Below are 8276 nucleotides of genomic sequence, written 5' to 3'. Positions count from 1 at the left end.
CCTTGGGACTTCCCTTTTCCCCTCAAATACAACAAATTAGAGGGAAATTCCTTTGCTACTTTCCCTAGGATAAAAACTTAAGCACACAGTTTTGGAGTGCGAATTTGAGCTCCGCTTTTGCTAGAAAATGTCTTAAATATACTATGTGAAGCTAATAAAATATTTTTTGCCTTCCAACTGCTATCTGCGTGGCCTAACAACATTCACCATGACTGCTACCCTTTCAAGCCTTGCAGGATTTTTCGCAGCTGGTTTGGCACTTTTTTTTTCTTTCACTGGTTCCATTTTAAAAACGCTTTTTTCAAATAAGTAAAAAGAAAAAAAATAGATATAAATATAAAAGGAAAGAAGAAAACAATCGAATGAAGTTCTGGGAGATGCCGGCGTTGCTCGTGAAACAGATATTATCCTGACTAAAAGAATATGATGCCAAAAAATTAAAAGAAGAGAATTTCGGGACTTTCGTCCTTAATGGGTCCAGACATTGCCTCTACCGTTGTACCGGAATTGCCGTTAGTGATTTGATTTTGTCGCTGTTTTGTTTCATTTTCGTCTACCGTGTGTTACCATCAACAAATAGCCTCTTGCGGATTTACAGCAGGTGCTTGCTGTGTTGCCCTACTTGCTTGCTGCTTGTCGGTCTCATTGAGGGTTGATAAAGGTTCAGTATGTGATCGACTTGTTTTCGTTTTCGGGGATTTCCTCGTATGTTCTTCTGTGTTTCCTCGAACGGAAGATGACCAAAAATGTGATCTCGAGTGGTGGCTATGATTCCGCTCGCGTGTGCGCGTGATTTATCAAGTATTTGAAGTGATTTATTGGTGATTAAATACAGATGTGATTGGTATTTACTCTCAAAATTTTCTATACCAGTCGAAAGTTTTAGACGTGAATACTTTTGAATCATTCACGCTCATATCTTGAAATTGGAACATATAATTTTATATTTATTTTTCCAAATATTTTATGTTCCAATAATTTTATATTTATCTATTGATATTTATATTTTGATAATATTTCCATTTATTGATATTATTATTCAATGGTTTATCATATTATTTGTTTAAATTAAATAATAATATTAAAATTTAGTGTTATCACATTTTTTTTTTCACTTTTGATTCAGTATGATTATAGTTTTAATTATTATTTAAGGAATCACTTTTTATATTGCATTATATATCATAGTGTATATTATATTGATTGTAGAAGTAAAATTAAAATTTTTATTTTATTATGGTGTTTAAAAAACAAAATATGTGCTATTCATATATTTAAATTTTTTTTTTCCCTTCTAAATGTTATATTTAGTTATTGAAATGTATTTTGGTTATTTGAATGCCCTTACGGAGTGGAAAAAATTACAAATTAAAGATGATATTCAAAAAATAGTGCAACAAATAATTTTAAAAATCAATACAAAATTTTTCTAAATTAGAATTTAAGTGAAGTTAGACCCGGAGAAGGTTCAGGCAATCCCATTAACAGATCAAATTTATAAGAGAAAGAGTCAAATCCAACATAAAGTGACCAAATCACGAATTGACAATGAATATTATCCGGATACACTCAAAATACATTCAAAATAAAAATAATAAAAGTAACAACTACCCGATGGTGACTAAGAAAACTATCTTGTTAAATACTAACACAGGTGGTACTTTAAAAATAAACCCAACAAATATTTCGAAAAGTTATGTGTCCAAAAAGAAGAAAATAAAAATAGATGAAAACAAACAAAAAATAATTTGCAAATTAACCTAACTTGCACTTCAAATTAAAAATAAGGAAAATAGCTAGGTCAGTCAAATTTTAAAAAACTGATTTACCTGATACCATATTGAATTTGAAAGCTTTGTTTTGGATTTCAATTAATAATTAATCGTGTTGAACGGGTTGTAATGTAAATTCTGAGGAGACTGATCACCTTTTCTGATTGTAAAAGCAATTTGTTCTCACACATTTTTTTTCCTGAAATCCTGGTTAATGTTTGCAATAAAAACAAATTTTTTAAAAAAATTAAAAATAAAAGTAGATACAAAAGAAAAAAGAAAAAAAAAATTCAAATCTAAGAAGAAAAAAAAAGAAAGGAAGAAAATAAAAATTTGAGCATAAAAAAGAATAATAAAATAAAAACGTAAACAAAGTGAGTTTAAAGAAAAATAAAACAAAAGATGGACTACATATACAAGGGTGGCGCCAGACTCTGCCCGACAAGGGGGCAAGTCTCCCCCGACAGGGGGGCTCAAACAAATTAATTCAAAATATTTAAATTAAAACGAATTTTATACTTCAAATTTTTTTCTCACGTCATTTTTTTCAAGTGTGTTTCTAAGAATCTAAAATCACTAATATTGATACCATAATGTGCAGATTCCTTTTAATGTAAATTTAAATATATTTTTTTTTTCTGTTACCGATGTATTTTGTACTGTATGGTGCAATTTACCATACATTGTAAGCGTAAAAATTATTTCTGTTATGAGAAAAATAATTGTAGCAGTAACCGCAATTTCGAAAAATTTCTACGCTTCTTACTCTCATAACTCAAAAATTATTCGTTAATAAAAATTTAAAATTTCATGCACGTTTGACAAAACATTTAAAGAACATTTTGATATAAAATGTTATTTTTATGTGCATCGATTGGCTTTTGAATCATTTAAATGTTTTGCAAATAAAAGTTTAAGTACATTTTTTGCATCCACGTATTCCATCTAAAGATATCATGCCCCGTTTTGAACGAACTTCGAAATGGTTATGCTCATAAAATTGTAAAATTCGAATTTTTTTTTTTTAATGTTTCATAGTATAATTTTACGGACAAAAAAAAGGCGATTTTAATGAGGGGACTCGACGTTAATATATATTGTAAATAAATACAAAGAGACTTTTAAAATTTCTCCTTGCGTCTCCTTTTTCTTTTCAAAGATGCTTTTAAAGTGAACATCTATGTCCGGCAAAATGCTAATTTCTCCATTTGAGAAAAAGAGTAAGTCTATCGACTTAAAATATAAGATTAAAACAATATAGTTTAAATTTGTAATTATTTTTCAATTTACAAATTTTAAATTTGCCTCCGAGAAACAAATATTAACTAACTTACATTTTTAAAAAAAATTGCCACACATGGCTGCTGTTTGCCTGCCTATGTTTTCGTTTCTCTGCAAAGCTGAAAGTACACTTTCTACCAAGATATCTGTTTCGCCCTGCAAAAGCTTTTTGCATATTGACATACGCCTGCAACGAATAACCTTTTACCCAGTTAATTGATTATTGTTTACCAACGCGAAACATTCTTTCCTCTACAATTTAAATTTATTTCATAGTTACGAAATTTAAGTCACAAAAAATGGACACTAAAAATTAAGAAGTTAGGGGACCAAATTTCGAAAAATAAGAGTTTTTTTTATTTTTTATTTTTTTTTATTTCTTATGACTTATTTGACCGAGTTTGCTTAAATTTTGTATTTTGACATTTAAAATTGCAAATGATGAAAAAATTGTACACTTTACATTTCTTAAGTTTCTCGACTTCCCTTAAATAAAGTAATAATAAATGTTTACTAAAAGTTTCATTTTGCATGAAATTATCTTTAGAAAAGGAATATGAATTGATTGATCAGATTGGAATTGTATGCAAAGCTTTTTCAATTCGCTTAAAAAAAAAGTGGGCTGTAGTAAAATACGCAAAAACTAAAGTTAACAGTAAAGGGTGCTAACTTTCAAGCGCTCTCCTGAAAAAACTAATAAAACAATATTTCAAAATTAAAACTACTATATTTTGGGGGTCAGAAATCCGAATCCGTCGAAAAAAAGGTATGTCTTATCGGATAACGATTAAATGTCTAATTTCTTAACTTAAAATATCGTTTGGACTAATTAATTAGTATATTTGATGCAGAGCCGCTTTTTTGTTTACAGGGGCCTTGGGCTTGTGGACTGGGCCCTTTATGAGGGCTGGGGGCCCTTTATGAGTAAATTTAGAGAGAAAAAAAATTTTTTTTGAATAATTTTTAAAATTTTTTTTATTTTAAGAGTAAGAAACATATAAATGAATTATAAAAGCTTATATACATTGTTTTTATCGAAAATTTAAGGTAACTATACTTTTCGCGCTTTCTGAGAGGCGAATCTTTTATCACATCATCAAAATCAATTTCCTATAAGACATACATTTTGCTTTGCAGATCATAATCTGTTGGACTTAGAAACATAAAATTATGAAGGTGTGTAGAAAATACGCTAGGAGTTATAAAAAATACAAGAAAATACAGTTTGATTATTAGTTTTTTTTTATAATCGCCGTTAAAAGACTGACTCAATTTTGAGCCAATGTTTAACTACGTAGCGTTGAAATTTTAAAACCAATCCAAAAGACAAGGAAACTCCTGGATCAATACCCAGAGGTATTGAATTGTTAAAAGAACTTGGAGGAGTTTATGACCCCGACAGATTTAACATGCACCAGTCACCATTTTATACTTGGGCAGGCTCAATTCGAACTCCCTTTCTCACGAACACGAGTCCATAGCCCTACCATCAACCAAGCTATCGTTGCCAAATTATTAGTTTATTTTATAACAGTCATTGGCAGCCCACCAGATTTCGAGTTTACTACTACTAATGTTTAACTCCGTAGCCTTGTAATTTTGAACCCAATCCAGCAGACAAGTGAACTCCTGTATCAAGTAGTGGAAGAAATTTTTGCCTTCGTGGAGGACGTTTTGATGGAACTAGCCAGCATTTGAGTTACATGGAGAGGAAAACCACGAAATCCTCCCACGGTTAGTCTGATACTAAGGGAACTCTAATCCATGATCCGCCGACCACTGAGGATATTTCACGTCAGCACTGTGGTCGGTAAAAGCCAGGTGTGGAATTCAAATCGATCAGCCATCACCGGGATTCGAACTCGGTGCACCTCATTCGGAGGAGAATGTTCTATCCCATGAGTCCAACTTTATTGAGTAATAACTCAGGTACTAATTTTCCAATTTTATTGATTGGTACCACTTTTATTGATTGCTACCAATTTTATTGATTTGCTTAAATTTAATCATCTTCAAAATGCAAATGGTAATTCAATCGTAATTTTTGTAGAAAAAAAGGAAATAAACCGTTTTTCCTCTTAACCTGCAATGAATGCAGAAGGAACCACGAGGGTTAGTGAGCAAAATGAACAGGTAGCGGAGCCTTCCAGTTTTTTATATAATTGTTAAATTATTAGTTATTAACATGAGTACTTAAAAAATAAGAAAAACATTTTTCAGTATTGAAAAATAATAATTAAAAAGTGTCTTCAGCTGGAATAGAACCCACGATCTCACAGTTTTGTGTTAGATTTCATAATCATCAGCCCCAAATATACACACCTGCCTTGAGGATATTTAAAAAAAAAAATTTAAATTTAATAAATTAAGTCATTTAGATACTTGACATTCTTGAAAAATGCTTTCCAAATTACCATTTTTAACGTTTATAACAAGTATCTTCAGTTCATTTAGAAGTAAACCATAATTCGGCTTATCTTATTCGTTTTCAGCTTACATATATGCACCAAAAATAAATTCAAAACTAGACTAGATATAACACAAGGACTGCAAATTTAACTGTCGGATATAAAACCTTATTTAAGATTGAAAATGATAAAACGATGAAAAATCTGCATTCCTCGAATTAAATAATTTAAAAAATAGAATAAGGTTATAATATTCGTAATTACCTTAATAAACTTTAATCGTAATGTCGGGCCTCCGCCGATGGAAGACATTTAATATATCAATGGAACACACTGAAGCTTTATATCAATTAGCAATTAGTGTTAGAATTACAATTATAGAATAATTATTATAAGATTATTATAGAATGAATATAGAATTAATAATTATTATAGAGTGTAAGATTTTAAAAGATAAATATTTGTTAATGTTTAATATTTAATCTAAGAAAAAAAAACATAACCCATATTGAAATTTAACGCGTAGCCCCTAATAAATTTCGTGACAAAAAAAATCGAAGCCTGATTGATTTCCGGATTTTAGAAACACCTTCTAGCTTTACTATTCAATCAAATTGTTTTCGATGTCTTTCATCCCTCCTGTCTCACTAGTGATTCAGCATATTTTGATATCATTTTTGTTTCGTTCTTACTTAATATTATTTTTTTTTTTTGCGGCAATTATTTTTTTACTACTTTTTTGCGTATTTATTGTTAAAGTATTAATTGTTTTTTGAATTGACAATTTCAATCATCTTTTAGGTATTTAAAATTGCAGCATATCACATGAAAGTATTAAGTATATATCATTTTTCCTATAAAGTAAAATAAAAAGGAATTCTGATCCTTAGGAACAGATATTAAATAATCTCATGATCGAATGATGGAGCATAATTACCTTTTAAACAAATCAAAATTTTTTTTACCTTTTAAACTAGAAATTTGCTTATTTTTAAATAATTTATTAATACTCAAATTATTTTAACGATGATATGACAACGAAGTTTTTTATTTGATTCAGTCATTTATTTATATTTTTCCATTTTTTTATTTATTTTTATTTCATTAAATTAAATGCATAAAAACAAAGAATTGAACAAACATACATACATATTGAACAAACAAACATATTGAAATAAAAACAAAGCTGTCAAAATTTCATATATAGTTTCGATTTATAATTTTAAGAAATTCTTTCGACTTTGATTAGGAAATTTAAAAGCCTTATTAATAAAAAAATTGAGAAGCCTTATTAACTTTAAACACATAATAACAACAAAAAGGAGTTAAAAATAGAAAAAAATATGATCAATAAACACTAAAGTCATAAGCTAACTAAATAAATTAATTTCGTGTACGAAATATAATATTACAAATTAAACATATTTCATATTTAGGGGAAACATGGAAAATTTGGTTATACAGGAGTTATAAAATTTTTTTAGCTCATGATCATTTGATTTCATTGCTCTATTAAACAATATCATATGTTGTTTCTGTCTATTAGCAGTAAGTTAAATTCAAGTAAAATTACATTTGTTGTATCCATTTTATCCAGAACAGACCAAATCAAGAGTTTTGCGAAACAGGCCAGTTAAAGAGGGAATTGAATAGTGGCCCGCCATTTAAATAAATAAACAAAAAAAATCTCAATGTATATATAAAAAACTGCGCAAACCTTTCACGTTTTCCCTAAATTCAAATTGATTTACCAAAATTGATTTAATAGATATATTTGCTTACCTCCAACGTGAAAGATTTATGTCTTCCTAATATCCTACGAAAATTTGATGTAGAAATTCCTATTTCATTCCTTACGATTGATTTGAAAAATAGCAAAATTAAATCAACTGCAGTAATTAAATAAATTAAACAATCAGGCTAGTTGAAACATTTAGGATGATTAAAGGAAAAAAAAGCTTTTATAATAAATCAGAAAAAATATCTAAATTTTGTAAGAGAGAAAAATTTGAATTGAACGAGTCCCAATTTAAAGACACTGTGAAAATCTCAAGACAGATTCTAACAAGACCCTCCCCCTATTTACAGCCCTAGAAATGTTTTCTTCATAGAAATTTATGACCAGAAATCAAACAAAAGGGTGTTTCTGTGGATATCTGATATTTCCGAAGTTAGGAAAAAAGAGCCCCTAGGCAATATCAAGAAGCTAAAAACATTTTCTCACAGTGTAAAGTGAGGAGGCTACTTGACAACTCTGTGGGTGGTAGCTACGAAGGTGGGGATATTTTCATTAGTGGAAAAAGCGTTTTATTGCTCTTTTGGTTAGAAAAGTGAAGAATAACAATTATTTTATATTTGTAAACACTTCGATTAGATTTTGAAAAGCATCTGACTACGTAAAAAAGAAAAAATAATCTGAATAAATCTCTGAATAAAACTTTAAAAAAAGAAGAAAAAAGTGGGATCTAGGGGCCCTCTTGAGTTATAAATAATAAATGAGTTACAATTAAAAAAAAAAAATGCAATGTGACTTTAGACTTTTCGGGGGCCCCATCAGAACTCGAGGCACTGGGCCCATCCTTAAAAACGGCTCTGATTTGATGTCACCCTCTCGCACCATTACGAATGAGTCCTAGAACATGAAGAACCGAACTTAAGATTAAAATTTATTCCGGTGGGTCCATTTATTTTTTTGCGCACTGTACATTCATTTGAAGTATATGTCAATATTGCTGATAATAGCAAAATATTTTTTTATTTTTATACAGAAAGGTAATTTAGCTGGTGGTTATCCATATACATATGCTTTGATAAT

The sequence above is a fragment of the Parasteatoda tepidariorum genome, chromosome X2 (assembly GCF_043381705.1).
Source record: "Parasteatoda tepidariorum isolate YZ-2023 chromosome X2, CAS_Ptep_4.0, whole genome shotgun sequence".
Taxonomy (NCBI): domain Eukaryota; kingdom Metazoa; phylum Arthropoda; class Arachnida; order Araneae; family Theridiidae; genus Parasteatoda; species Parasteatoda tepidariorum.
Note: the sequence above shows the minus strand (reverse complement) of the source record.